Genomic DNA, 15825 nt, shown 5'->3' with positions numbered 1-15825 from the left:
ACTTTTGTCAAAATGTTATTTTCACAAAACTTCTGCTGGTAAAGAATATTCAGCTGTCTTGATTTCAAATAAAGACATCTTAATACCAAATATTTATTATAAATAATATACGAAAAATGAAAATAAAAAAAAATCCCCAGCTTCTGCTACGAGACTATTAATACATTGTGTAGCTGCAGGTAATGCCAACTCATGCTACACATTAATTGAAGTTCTTCTATGTGAAGGTTTGAGGGAGGTCTGGCATGCATAATCTCTTCTTAGACACTTTAAAATATGTTAATCTATATAGATATAAAACTAATGTTATATGCACAATATCTATTTATCTACAAATGTGTATTTCTAGGATAACAAAAAATGTCACATCTCTCTGAGAGCAGAGGCCCTCACAGACATCACAAGATGAAAGTTGTGCTATAAATAAAAAGCTAAAATTGGGGATACAGTGCTGAGCATCAGCCAGTGTGGAGAAGCACACATGAAGACACCCACAAGCTCAGGTAACCAGATTTACTGGGCAACTGAGGGAGAGGAAACAAAAAAAAAAAAAAAAAAAAAAAAGTCATCATTTAGTCACAAGATATGGTCTTAAAAGTTCACTTCCATATTTCTGTGTTCAACACCACTTCATACGGTTGTTCTCACATAATCACAGAATAGTTGAGGTTGGAAGTGACCTCCTGAGATCATCTAGCCTAACCCCTGCATTGCTCAAAGTAGGGTCAGATAGAGTAAGTTGCCCAGGATTGTGTCCAGTCAGAATTTGAATATGTCCAAGGATGGAGATATCACAGTATTTCTGTTTCTGCCCATTTCTTCTTGTTCTGTCACTAACCACCACTGAAAAGAGCCTGACTCTGCCCTCTCCACGCCCGGCCTTCAGGGATTTATACACATTGATGAGAACCCCCTTGATCCTTCCCTTCTCCAGGATGAACAGTCCCAGCTCCCTCAGCTTTTCCTCATAGCTCCAGAATCTTAATGATCTTCATTGCTCTCTGCCATTTCTGAAATGTTCCTCCTCACCTCATGAGAGGATGCTGATTCCATGAAACTAAGATTGATCAGATGATGTAAGTCTGAGGATCTCTCTTCACTGTCCTGCACCCTCTCAGAATGCAGTAAAATGGGTGCTATGACACCGCCAAATCATTGGCAGAAAATTTAGATTAAGTCAGCATTCAGAAAATATTTGGAAAATTCAGACAAACTTCAGGTTTAAAAGAAGTTTGCATTTTCACTTTTTTTTTTTTTTTTTTTTACTTAGTTCTTTCTCTGGGAGAAGGAAAGAGTGGCAGAGGACAAGGAGAACTGAAACCACACTTCTGTACACATTTCTGTCCCCACTTAAACCCATCCCCTATTTTTAAACATATAGGACAGGACACTCAAAGCTTTGTTTTTCCTTTTAATTAAGCCAGGTGGCTTTGCTCTAGACACTGCTTATAAATCTCACATTTCACAGTTTTCCTCACCTTCAGCTCCTCCCACTTGGAGACTAAGCACGGAGACCTTGTTTTCTATAACATACCAAAAGAATCCATATTATTTTAATTCCCTGGAAGGTAATTTGATTGCCCACTTCTGTTACTAGGGCTTTTTAATCTTAAAGATTAACACAAGAAGATTGAATTAATACCCATTTATATGGGGAGGAAAAAGCCTTTCTGTAATTCAATTGAATTTTTCTGATCTAACATTCATAACAGTAAATTTAAATGCACATATGGCAAAAATTTCCTTGGTTCTATATTAAAAATAAGGGATTTGATCCTTCTGCTTGTGATTCATTTATTGATTTTTGTTCTTTAAGAAATAAGAAGAATCTTTGCTTCTTTAGTTCCCTCAAATTTGTTAGGTGGGGCACAAATAAATGATGCTTCCCAAAGAGATTGTGCAGGGTAAGGACCAGTCAAAAAAATCTTAATTGTCTTCTCAAGAGAATGGAATGATAATCACAGTTCTGTAAGAAATATATCTATATCACTGCCCTTCACAAAGCACCAAGGTACTAAGTAATATTGATTTCACTAGTAAGACTTAAGCTGGCTTCAGTCATCTCAGATCAGGCTCATAATTTCTTGTCTATTTCTCTGGGTTAACCAAAAAAGTGCTAAGACATACATTGATGGAAACAGCTTACACTGTAATTTGTCTTCCTTTCAGTTTGAGATTTTTTCAAAGGGTGACGTTCAATACTTAAGAAATCTGCACATTGAATTGTTTTCCATTTCAGGTGTTTGAATTTGGTGTCGATTTGATATCAATGACTTTAAGACAAGTAGCTAAGAGTTAATTGGCTTTAGATGTTTTGAAACTATTAGAGAAAAAAAATCCCCATGTTAAATTAACTGATGTTGAATTACTGTGTCAGTATTGTCTGTAATTTATGCAGTAAATCAGTAAGCAATTTGAGAAAAACATGTTTCCACATAATCACACAATTTTTCATAGTATGCCTACACAAATAGTTACAAACAAAGCTTATTAGTTTCAGCTCCTGGTTATGTTACTGTAAGGAAGACTGCAGACTCAAGCTGGCTCTAGTGAGCTCAGTCTGGGCAGACTGGACACAAAATTACCCATAGCACAGCCACACACCTACAAAGGCTAAGCTACCGAGCACCTAATTTACTCAGATAGACCCCAGTCAGCAGCACCTTCAGGGCAGTTTGTCATAAGCATTCAGTATTTGACACCTGCACTGCTTCACTGGCACGTTCAGCAAATGGCACATTTCAGTTCCTTCAGCACAAACTGTTTGGCTGGGGTGTTCATGCACATTCAGCAGGATATTACCTCAGGATATTAAAGCAACCATAAGCCTTAGCTGTTTTTCACATCCACATCAGAATTTTCATGGCTGCAAGAATTACACCTAAATAGACAATCACAGCTGGGTATATAGTGGTAAGTATTTCAACCAACACAGCTTACCACACTTGATGAAATATATTGATTCCAGCCAAAGTCAATACAAACCCAAAGTCGTTTGAAGGCATTTCAGCATCCTTCCTGAAATCTGTAACAGCAATCTAATTCCTCAGAGTCAGCAGAGCCAATTGTCTGTGAAGACAACTACTCTGCCTGCTTGTTCTGTGGCCTCTTTCTGTGCAGTTGAAACAATTTAGCACTCTACAGCCATTAAATGTAACATCTCAAGCAACAGTGGCTGATGAGCATGTGTCTCATGTAGATACAGAAATTAACTCTAGTGTGTAATTTGAAAATTAGAAAGCTATGAAGATATGATAGATATCAAGATATGCAGATATGATAGATATCTAGATATGCAGATATCAAGATATATCTGCAAGTGACAATTTATTAATTAATCTTGATCCTCTTACTATTGGCACATATAGATCATAATCACTTCAATTTCCCAGTGCTGAATATGAGTTTACCTTTGAGCATTGAACTGTTGCTGATACAAATGTTAAGCCCTAGATAACTAACAAAGAGTTTGTACATTCAAGTGCAAACACTCAATTAAAATCTGGCAGGGTGTTTTTTTGTTTTTTTGTTTGTTTGTTTGTTTTTTTGTAAATCAATTCTTAAATCATATCAGAAATAGAATGAGATAAACAAATGTCACATTAGGATCGCTTTGTAATGTACCATGCATTATTTAAGGCAGCAACAAAACCAAGCAGATCATGCACATCATTTCATTATTTACACGGATGTAGCAGAATAGATGTGCCTCGTCCCCACCAATTCCTTGTCTCAAGACAGAAGCTCTAAATTAAAATCACTTGGATTTCTCAATAACAATGAAAAACAAGGCATTTGAAAAATGACAACTACTGAACAATGCTCATTTCAAATGCTTGGCTGGCTACCAAATGGTGGAATGCATTCATTTCAAGCTTTCCGAGGTATTCCACTTGGGGCAATGAAGGAATTAGAGAAATTTTCAAACAAAAGAAAATTTTAGGAACACCATCTATAACAGAGGATGTAAAGAACTGAACCATCATCTCAGCTGCCAACTACGGTATTGCTGAAACCATTATACATGACAAGTCTGCTAATCAAATGGTAAAACAGGCACAGCATGGGGACACAGATATTTTGCATAGCATACCTTGCCATACTGTTAATTTTCTGCAGAGTTTTTAGTCCCTTTTTTGGGGGACCTCAGCAAAGGATGTGATGGAACTTCTTTCAGCTCCTGATTTTTTTGTTTGTTGCCAGAAGCAGTTGATACACCACTGTGCTGCTGTCAGTGTTTAAAAGTCTGAAAAATTTGATGGCAAAGTTCACAAGGAACATATTGCTATACAGACTTGATCAAACAGCAAAAGTGGAAATGAGAGCAATCTAGGACTCTAAACATTTTTTTTGCCTGTTGTTACACTGAAGGAAAAAACAAAAAAAAGGATCACCTGTGTTGATAATTAAGCTGATTTAATGATTTAATTTTTAATGTTCCTGGGTATGTTATTTGCAGGCTTAGTCAGTATACAGCATTTTTCTTCAGAACATGAGCTAAGATAATATCTGTACCCAACCCCAGCTTCCCAGTTCGTGGCACCAAACCAGCAATATTTCGGACTGTTGGGCTCCTGTGGACGAGTACTTCCAGGATGATTGCAACAAATTACAAGTAAGTATGAAAAACTTGGTAACAACTTACAAAAATAATTTCAAATTTAATTTTAACAAAACCTCACAGTATGCATACAGTTAGTAAATTCGCCAGGCTATTTTCTGGCATGCACAAATTAAGCAGATTAGTACTAAATATGATATATAGTTTCCTCAAAACAGTGGTACTTACCTTGAGATGGTGAGCAGATATGCCTCACTAGCCTTAAATATATGTCACCTTCTAAAACATCTTCTGTGCTTGTACAGAAATGGGATTGATGTAATCCATTTTCTAATCCATGCCTTTGGGCATCATATTTTCCTGACAATTAAATTCTCAATAACATGCTATCTGTAATCTGTATCTGCCGATTTATAGCTGCTAAAGGCGTATGCACATTCATGCACCATGTAGCCAATAGTACTGCATTTTATGTGTAAAAGCAATATTAACTGAAGTTTCATAATTCCACACATTATAGTCTGATCACATGAGAGGCAACAAACTGGAATGAGAACATGAGAATTGTCAAAAGACTTTTGAGTAGCAGAAAATGATTGGACATCAATAAACAATCTTTTCTCTGCATGCAAGCATATAAACAATAACATAGAAATTCTAAAATAAAAGGGAGGTCATGCCAGTTTTAGGGTAAAACACGTAGCAAAATAACTTGCTGTAGCCAATAATGCCCTCCAGTCAGGTAATCATCTGTGTGTCATGGAAACATTCTGACAAGGAAGATCAAATGACCTGGTCACCTCATCTGCTTTCCCCTGCAGAAGATCTTTCTAATTGATTCCCAAAGAAACTCCATCTGAGTGCCAAAAACTTTTTCTGTGTGGGTCAGCAAAATGTATAGATCCTCTTTTTTATTATTATTATCCTTTTGGGTTGCTTATGCACAAAGAATCAAACTGTCTCCTGACCATTAATTTCAGCTCAGTAACTTCGTGTCCCAAACTGCTGTGTAAAGCTGCTGGGTGCTATTAGACAGATGTTTTTCACCTGGCAGAAGCAAAAATGACCCCTAGGTTTTTCTTTCTTACGTATGTGGACTTTGCTTTCAGAAAGCCTGCATAAGCCAACTTATCTGGACCCCTAAGACTAAAGCAGGGAGGGCACCTCCCTGTCAAACCAAAACTTGATGTATCAATAACAGGTAAAAAGATGTAGTGGTGTCTGTAAAACTGAAAATCTTGCAATTGAAACAAAAATAAGGATCTCTTTAGAAGCAAAAGGCTAGAATCCACTGACAAAACCAGAAGATGATATTCTGCATATGCAGTCAGAGCTGCTGAGTGAAAAGGCACCATCATAATCCAGCTAATACAAAAATGCCCATTGCTTGCCTTTGTTATACTGTTATACTGTCTTTACGTACCATAGAAACATGTAAAATCTTATTTGTTCTAGAAATCCATAGTTTATATCACATATTTGGGACAGAACTAGGTGAAGTCTTTTGGTTTTAAAAGAGTAAGATGATTATTTAACCATATAAATGTTAACTCTACAATTGACTTTCTGTTCATGAATGCTCTTTCTGTGATGTTAAATGAATGATTTATTTATTTATTCTGTTTTAAGTGCTGCCCTGACACCCTTGGACATTAGCATCTAGGCAGTAACATATGATAGCAGTTTACCACTAAGATGCTGTATGCATGTGGATGTTTTATGTTTATTTTGTGAAGTAGGAGATATGAAAAGTATTTCTCTCTGTCAGCCACATTTTAACACCCTGTTTAGTTTCCCTTTTCAGCTGTCTCCTCAGGGCATCAAATATTGTGGTAACAGTTTTTGCTCCACAACCAAATGTCATTTTAAAGTAAAATAAGAAATGAATATCAATAAAAGGAAATCCCAAAATGCTTCCCTGTAAATCTTGACTAGGAAAGCAAGAGCCTCTGAAAGTCATTGCCCTTTATTTATAATATACCCAGCCAAATCCTATGGATTTTTATTTTTATTTTTTTACATACAATTCCTTATATAAGTAAAGGGTTGGAAACCTGGCTATCATTCAATATTCCTCTGGGTAGCTCTATACAGCACTTTTCTCAGCATGGCAAATAAATCAGCAGAGATATATGTACTAGTTTGCTTTTATTTCCCAAACTAGTAGGACTACCTGAAACATCCACCCCCACATTCCTCACAAAGATGCTAAAGGAAATTTAGGCTGGAAGGTGGCAGCTCTGATTATCAAGATGAAAATGGATGTAAAATGCAGACCCAAAAATGACACCAAAACAATAACCTGTAGCAAGTACCAGTGATGCCTTTCAAATGAGGGTTTGCGGAAGGTGAAGAGCTGCAGATAGACAAGCATGCCTATGTCTGTATGTAGTTTAGAAAGGGTTATCTAGCTTAACCCTGTCAAATACTTCTAGTGCGGATATGGCTTATACTATCAGAAGTATTTTTTGTGTTTGTGTGCCACTGCTTTTATCAGTTCAACAACCTACATTTAAATTACATTAACAAAATGGCAAATGTCTTTGTGCTATTACTCGAGCCAGCAAAAGACCTGCGTCCTTACTTTAGCTATGCCTGAAAATTTGAAGGGTACAAATAATAGTACAGAACTATTACAGAAATAATGTAAGCACCACGGTGGTTTGGTTCAGCTGTTTTACATTCTACATCATGCGTAGACCAAGGTGGTTTAGGAAGAATGCTGAGATCTGCTGCATTCATTTTGCAGATGCCAAAATAGAGCCAATGTGATTCTGCTAAAGCCATGAAGCAGCCCACCAGTCAAGCAGAGTTGAGAGCCCTGATGATCAACACATCAGCTCAGCACCCAAATCCTGGAGTCATGAGGGCTCACGTTTCCAAGGTGGAAACTGACAGTTGTGTCAGACCCACAAATCTTCAGCTTCAGACAAGGGCTTTGTATTCAGCTCCCCAGAGCCTGTGCTGTACAGCAGACAGCAATGCACAAACCAGCACAGGATGTACAGTCCACAAGGAATAACAGGAATGGATGGAGAAGGCATATGGCTTGTGCTGTGCTGTGAGAGGGCTGAGCCATACACATCTCAGGCAGGAGCCACAGAAGAAGCAAGGCAACAGCTTTCCAGATTAACACCTACCTAAAATGACCAGTACAACACTGAGCTGGCCTAATGGTTGTCAAAACAAGTGATGAGCCATGACACAAATGTGCTGCGAACTTAGGAATGGCCAGAGAATAAAGACCAGAACTAATAAAGTGTCAGATGTTAACACATCAGTGTGCATATTTGCATATAGTTCAGACACCCTTTCTGCTTCATCTCCAAATGAAAACCAAATGCCCTTAAAGCAATGTCTTCTGAACTACCTTAAATCAACATCATGAATCACACACACCACAACATTTTTGAGGGCAGTTGCTGAAACTAGTATGATAGTTCATTGATCCACATGCAGATAATTCAAACAAATCCATCAAAGTTTAGACACTTGTCTGCTTTTATATTTAGTGAGTTCCACAGCTGATTCAAAGGTCATTTATCACCCCCAGAGTAGCTGATAATTCCTGCACTATGATTATCCTGAAGATGTTTTGCTAGTCACTTTGACTGCATATTACTAGTCAGAATAGATGCTAGTACTGATTTTACTGTGGGCACAACAGTAGATAATTCTTTTCAACATCTCCTGTTGCACATGCACATCAAGTTAAATATCATCTTGACACAACCCATAAGTGACATTTACATATTCATTCCATCGAAGGGCAGTGAATGCATGCACTTACTTCCCTGAAGATGATAGGGATGCCAAGAACCATTTTTGATATGTTGCATAGCAGCATCTTCAATTGCAGCATAGTTAACTGTGCCTTTAGTTTCCTGAAGAGCACTTCAGTACTTGTACTTCCCTGGCATAAATTCTTGCAGGGTGTAAGCTATAGAGACATTTCAAAGACACACTTACGATATAACCCTGCATTCAACTCTGCTTTAGAACTTAGGCTGCAGCACATACAGTCATGACACTTAAACATCCCCAGAATGAATACACCAGCACGCTCATGTTCTTATCTAAAATTTCTAGTGTTTATTGACTAAATTTCAAACTTGACAGAAGTCTGCTGATCTCAGAGATAATCAGCTCATTGATCCAGCTGGAATAACACCACACACACACACACACACACACACACATGACCGAATTAGTTTTCAAATTCGCCTGGTGGCCATATGCTTGCTAGATATGATGGGGTGGTAATGTGCAGTTGAAAGTGAGTAAAGAAGCCAGGACTGCCCCTTTTGGCATGCTCTACAGTTAGAGCATTTTAGGCATAATGTGAAACTGTGCTTCAGTTATAGTCAATCACGAGACAGAAATCTGTAGGAAATCTGGCTTCATTAGTTCATTAGCTGCTCACAGAACTGGTTGTTTACACTGTGCACATATTGCAGGCATCAGAAGTATTTGCAACAACTCATCTGTTCCTAAAAGCTGAGGATCTGCTCTGGCTGTGCACCACCCTTCCCTTCCTCCATCATATGCCCATAAATGCATCTGCAGTCTTGTACATTTAGCTCCAAGTGATCCACCTAAAATATATCCACACAAAAAGACAGCAAACACAAAAGGAAGAGCTGGAAGGGATTATAATCACATGTATCTACAATAAAGGGAATATATTAAGTTCTGGGTGTAATTTCTATGAATAGCAAAGTCCAAATGAAATTGGTTTTGTTATTTATGTTTGTAAATCTCCTAGCCATGGGGAACGAAGGAAATATGTAAGTAAACAGTGGCCATCTGGCTGTACAGCTCATTCAGCTATCTTTTCTCTTCAGTCAGGTGAGACTATTAGAGCTAGATTTTACGTCTGGAAGTGGTAAGGAAATTCAGAACCCAACGAGGAATTTCAGTCCAGCATTCTACCAGCATGCTCTGTCCCCTGCTCCTTAAATATAAGCCATGTATATTTTAGAAATAGCAGACATATCAAATACTGCTACTTTTGAATGCAGAAAGGAGGAGAATGTAAACATATAATCTGCTAACAGTCATTAAAATTCTTTTCCATTTGCGCAGGAAGCTCAGTCTGAATTTCTGATTTTCATGAGGACGATCGTGCTGTGGCACAGAGAGAGGCCACAGCTGAGATCAGTGACCTATTGTACTAGTCACTGTATGAGCACACAAAAGAGACAAATCCTTCCCTCAAGAGTGACCATCTAATTAGAAAGAAGATAGGAGGAAGGGATTTCCCATATATTTATTTTTCCTTATACATAAAGCAGGTGTTGCAGGTTCATCAAGGGGACTACACATATGCTAACCATTAAGAGCTTTGATTTGCTGAGGACTAAGTCCCATTTTGACTATAGTTTCAGTACCAATGTGAATATTTACAAGGTTAGCTTAAGAGCTAAGTATACCATCATTCCTTCCTATTTCATAATTGCATTAAATCCCAGTACTGTCTATACCTACCTATTTCAATCATTGATCCCAACAGACTTCCAAACATCCTACATTTATGTAAGAATATGGCCAGCATCATGTGTCTCTGTCTTGTAACTTTCAAAACTCTAATGCAAAATTAAGTTGGAATAATTTGTATTTTAGCCAACAGGATATAATGAAGATAGGAATTTCTTGAATTCTAACAAAACACCATTACTAAAACAGAAACTAACTACCTTCATTAATTAGAGTTGTTAAATCTTTCTTCAGCCTTCCTGTAACGTGGGAAAAAAGCAAAAAGGACTCAGTGACAGATCCATAAGGCTACTGCATGGGAGTTGCAGTCTAAAAACATTTGTAGAGTTTGTCTCCAAAATTATATGGAAAGGCAAAGGGAGCTAATTCCAGCACTCCTGAGAAGTGTGTCAGATTAGTATACCCTAACTGTAAGCCCAACCTTTTGGCTCTACCAGTATCAGTAATATTTGTAGCCCACAGCACATATTGTTCACCTCTATGGAGCTTAAGGTAAAATCTGAGCTCTGCTACACTGTCTTCAGAACTACCCATTGACTACTTAATGAATATTACCATGCCTTTAGACAGTGATATCAGTGTTTCAGGTATTTGCAGATGCAAATTTCTATATTTAATATTTAACATGTTTTTATTAAGAGTGTACTGGGCCACACATTTGCACATTCATCTGTAATGCTTAAAGGAAGCATTTCACTGGAATCACAAGTGTCTTTTTTGTTCATGTGAGAACAGAGGGATTTTAAATCAATAGCTATGTACAGCAGCAACAGTGATCTCTTAAGGTACCCCATTTTGAATCATGGAGCTTGTAGCTTGGAGATGTGACTTGAATTAATATACTAGAAATAGTTAAAGTTCATATATAATCTTACCTGAAGATGCCATCTCATATCACAAATTTATAAATAACTTCACCAATGATGAGGTTCTTTTTACAATTACTGTCTTGATACCTTAGATGATTAACATCTGATGCTTTTATGCATTTCTTTGTAGCTGTAGTATTAGAGATTTTCCAAGTGTACTTAAATCAGTTTCTTCTCCGTGTGCTACAGGGTGTGACTTGCATTGCCAGCCACCCTCTCAGAGCTGAGAAGGAGAGAGCTTTTCTTGGTACTCCCTCATAGAAGAACTCATTCTTCATCAGTTTCTCTAATGAAGAGGGACAGGAAACAAATTATACTACTTAATATATCTCTGGTCATGTCAAGGGTTAAATAAGCTTCAGTATAGTCTTGAATTGGCAAACTGTATCTGGCTGTAATCACAGATTCAGGCCCCAAAAAGAGGAATTTACAAAGCACTCATACAAAAGAGGTGGTTTCCTTAGTAACAGTGGCCAAAGAAAGTGTGTCTGACAGGTAAGCTTACACTGGGCTTCTGAGAAGGATAATCACTTCCCACAGCTAAGATATTATTGCTCTCTGATCAAGGGAATGCTGGATAGGGAGACATATAAATCTCCCTTTCTCTATATTTCTCTCAATATAGATATGGATACTTAGACTTCAAACCAACAATCTCAATTTACTTGCAATATACTAATCTTCCGCATGCTACAATTACAAACACAGGTCCTTGGGAAGCAGCAGAAACAAAGGTTTCTTAGGAACAATTGCTGCAGTGCACAGGGATTGCAGGAGCTTCATTTCTGCTCAGCTAGTGGTTCCTTTTCTGGAGCCACTTGACAATTAAAGGGAATCCACTTGAATTAAGACTTTTTCAGCACTGCTTCCTCTTAAGCAAATGCAATCAATCTCTCCATGGCTCTTTAGTTAGAAGAAGTTAATATTTAATGCAAACTGCTTTTGTCTTTGCATTTTGTGCATAAATTTCTGTTTAATAAAAAAGGTTAAGTACCTTTCCACTGGAATTTAATTAAATCACCCCGTCTAACTCTTAGAGTGTATCGATATTAAATTATGGTCTGTGTCCACTGCTTTTTAACTCAGTAGCATCCAAACAGCAGTCAGATAAAAAACAAAACAAAAAAACTTACAAACACAACAGTGATGTTAAAATACATCTGAAATTTAGGCAGAAAATATGGCAGAAATTTAGAGAAAGCCGAGGCAGATATGGTCTTTGGATTCATTCCTTATCCAAGGTCTAAGTTCATTCATACCTTCTACGAACAAAAGTTCTGCAGCCAAGCATAAGCTTTAGGGAGTAAATTTTACCATCCTGATGAACACATCATCATCTGACTGTGGCCCTTTGCTTCTGAAGACTAGTCATACAAGGAGAGAGATATTTCCTAATTTGATAGGAAAGATATTCTTGATTATATCTAAGACAGCAAACAGTGCTCTATTAGATGTGCATACAATGCAGATAATTTCTCCACAGCTTCTTTGGATAACAAGAGAACTAATGAATTTGATGCAACTCCAAGTAATGGCTTTGGCAAAGCAAGACCACTTTCCCATAATACATTTATGTTTCTTTGAAAAGCATTTTAATATGTCGATAATCAGTTATACAGACAATGAAATACTGTGCTTAATCCACTTAAAAATTTGGATGATGTCAAAACCAAGTTACAATGTTGATATACCGCTGCAGGAAAATTAAGCAAAGGATGGGAATGACTAGAAATACATACCTGTCCTTAAGTATTCGGTACAGGGGGGCTGAAAGAGATGTAGCAGAACAGTATATGAGACTACACTAAAACTGTTGAAAACTGCATGATATTCAAGAAAAACATATAAAAATTGATAGCAATGGAAGCAGCATTATAATAATGATATTTTTAAACTAAAGCAATAAGTAGTAACATAATGGATCCATTATTCTGTAACAGTAGATGATATCTGGTCTAGAATTCATGGACTAGAAATCTAGGTAAGAGTTGACAATATAAATAGTACCAAGAACTATATTAGGTTAAGAAACTGGTTTTGCAAAACTACAGAAGATAAAGAACACCAGTACAATAATAGCAACACTCCCTCACCCTCCCACCCCCCAAAAATACAAAGCTGTTCTAAGTTTCAAAAAAAGTTATGAAAGGAATATATTTCTAAAAGAGTCAGACATAGAAGAATAATTATGGATCCAGTGATCATGAAACGAACCTCCTTTACCTTAAATGGAATCACGAAAAAAAAAAAAATCAACTCTATAACTCAATTTTCTTTACTGGAAGAAAACAAACAGAAATGAAGGAGACTAAAAAATGTCAAGGATTTAAACTTCTGGCTTTCTTTTAATAGAAAGTACACACATTACAAAGATTATTTCAAGGAGGAGCTGAATACTAGACGGATAGCTACCACAAAACAAGTAGGCGAAAATAAAAAGAAATGACAAATAACAATACTTCTACCCCAGAGTTCAGAAAGTATATGAGAAAAGTATAAATCAGCAGATCTCATGCAAATTGGAAAACTAGATTTTTTTAATGACCACTAAATGGAGAAGGGAAGCAGCACTATAGGACTGTGAGTAAGCAACATTCCTACATTTTGGTAAAGCACACCATTTATAAGGAAAAAACTTGCAATTAGAGTACTACTGTTGTAGTTTCCCTAGTGTGTAAAGTTTAAACCAAGTTTTGAAGAATAAAAATAAAAATAAATAATAATAATAATAATAATAATAAAAATAAATTATGGAACTGAGAATATGATGAAACAGGTTAGAGCATGTAAGTGTGTCTTTAAGGTAAGATTTAATTCCAAATTCATTAAGGGTTTTTAATGCTTTAGTGTATGGCAAAGAATCAGTTAGTAACCATAGATTACGGGACAGATACATAACTTTTAAGGTAGGCAAGGACCTGAGCAAAGGGGGGAAACCACAGCAGTGTCTTCTGAAAGTAAATTACTAGGCCCAAATTTACCAGCAAAGACATTTAGTTTTACAAGGAAGAAAGTGCTGCAGAAGGCTGTCAGAAGGTCTCTCTTGAGGGCTTCCAGAGTTCAGTCCTGCTCACAGAGATCCATACATTTTTAGTGCCACAACCCAAGCTACATTAATATTTTTACTCTTGACCTAGATTTTTAAAGTAAGAGTTTGCTATGAAATTAGCAGGTGACAAAACAAAGGACTTTTTTCCTTAGTGAGAGTGGAATAAGAAACAGAATACACTTAATTATACCAAATGCCACGTCACACAGTAGTTATGGGAACTTGTCAGCTGGAGGTCATCAGCTAATAAGATCTGAAGAACATAAATTCAAAGATGACTGTAACGAGGCCAATAGAGAGCAAATGTGATCTCAGCACCTTAACACAAATTAAAGGGAGTATTTCTCAGTAGATTTACAGGGGTATTTACGTAAGTATACCAGACATTACTAAGATCCAGCTGTGCTGTGTGTGCTTCTTCTCACCCATGTACAGGAAAGATGTAATCAAGTTACTCAGGAAAAGTATATCAGGATGTTTAAGAGAGTAGATAACCCACTTCATGGACCAGGATGAAAGAGCTTTGATTGGTTGCTATAGACCCATCAAGTGATTAAGCAAAAGGAAGAGAGAAGTTAAATGACTATGTTGACAACAAAATAAATGGTTACAACCTGGGAATTAGATGGTTTCTAGATAGCAGAACAATTAAGCTGTACAACAGCTTCCCCATAAGACTGGGGATGGACGGAGGAGTAAGAAAACCCACAAATGCCTTTTCAAAATACTCTTTTGCTATTATGACAATGATATAAAAGCAGGTAACTGGACTCCGACCCAGGAGCTCTGGCCCTGCTTCTATGCTTTTATGTTGCTAAACAGTATCTCTGATAAAAAGTAGTCATTTTACATAATACAGAATACTGAAAGTTTGCTACATGAAAGCACTGTATACAGAAGGAGAAAAAGGGTTTCTGATATTTCAGGCATCTTTTTATTCCATACGGCACACTACTCTCTGAAAAAGTGTGATTTCTGCAAGGTGACACATTAATTCTCTGATAAAAATCAGAGACTTGCTAATGTTAAGCTAGATTTCATTTAAGATCACTGAACATGGGTCTTCGATAATTTGCGTCTTCATTACCACATAAAATTACCACATAAAAGATTTCCAGTTTACCCTTATGGAATATATGAATTTATATTCATATAATGGAAAGTCTGAAAGGAATGGTATACCTAACTTGCTCTTTTGTATGTAGCATGTCTGTACATATCACTTAACACTAAATTGGGTCCAATAATATATAACTGACTAAAGCACAGAGTTCTCTTCAGAAACATGCCTTGATGAAATTAAGAGACAGAATAGTTGTTCTGAGTGCAAATTAGCCGTGCTGTTACCTATATATGCTCATTTTTAATAACTCTTTTCAGTTTCCAGATGCAGATTTCCTTTCTCATTGAGCTGAATCTCCAAGCTCAGTCCAAGCTTTCTAACTGAACTCTAAACCTTCACATCTTTTTGTGACTAAATTAAGCTGACTGAACTCTTTGTGACTCTACATTTAATTTTTAAGATGTTTCTGCAGTTCTCTCTACAACTTGTCAATCATTCAATACCCTTTGTAAAGCATGGACAATAAAATGGGACTCTGTGGTTTGGTATTTCCAAGCATCGCTATCTACAGAGGTTAAAGTTTTCTCTTGCTAATTATTTCCTTATATGTATCTCCCAGGATCACACAATTTCACAATGTGACCTGCTTCCCACTACCATCCTAGAACAGTCTCCCGGAAGACTTTTCTCCAGATTCAGGTTCCTTGTCTTAGTTTTCCCTATCTTTGTGGAGCCACAAATACCACAGTGTAGTCTTCCACACTGCTCTGCTGAATCACCTTCATAA

At 36.9% G+C, this 15825-nt stretch overlaps 1 protein-coding gene across 1 annotated transcript in view; it reads left to right on the top strand.

The window, feature by feature from the left end:
• The window catches only part of MYO10 (myosin X), a 552927-nt gene that overhangs the window by 45489 nt on the left and 491613 nt on the right, over positions 1–15825 (top strand). The window lies entirely within an intron of this gene.

Source organism: Anser brachyrhynchus (genome assembly GCF_964034855.1).
Source record: "Anser brachyrhynchus genome assembly, chromosome: 2".
Classification (NCBI taxonomy): domain Eukaryota; kingdom Metazoa; phylum Chordata; class Aves; order Anseriformes; family Anatidae; genus Anser; species Anser brachyrhynchus.
Note: the sequence above shows the minus strand (reverse complement) of the source record. Positions and strands in the feature narration are given on the sequence as shown.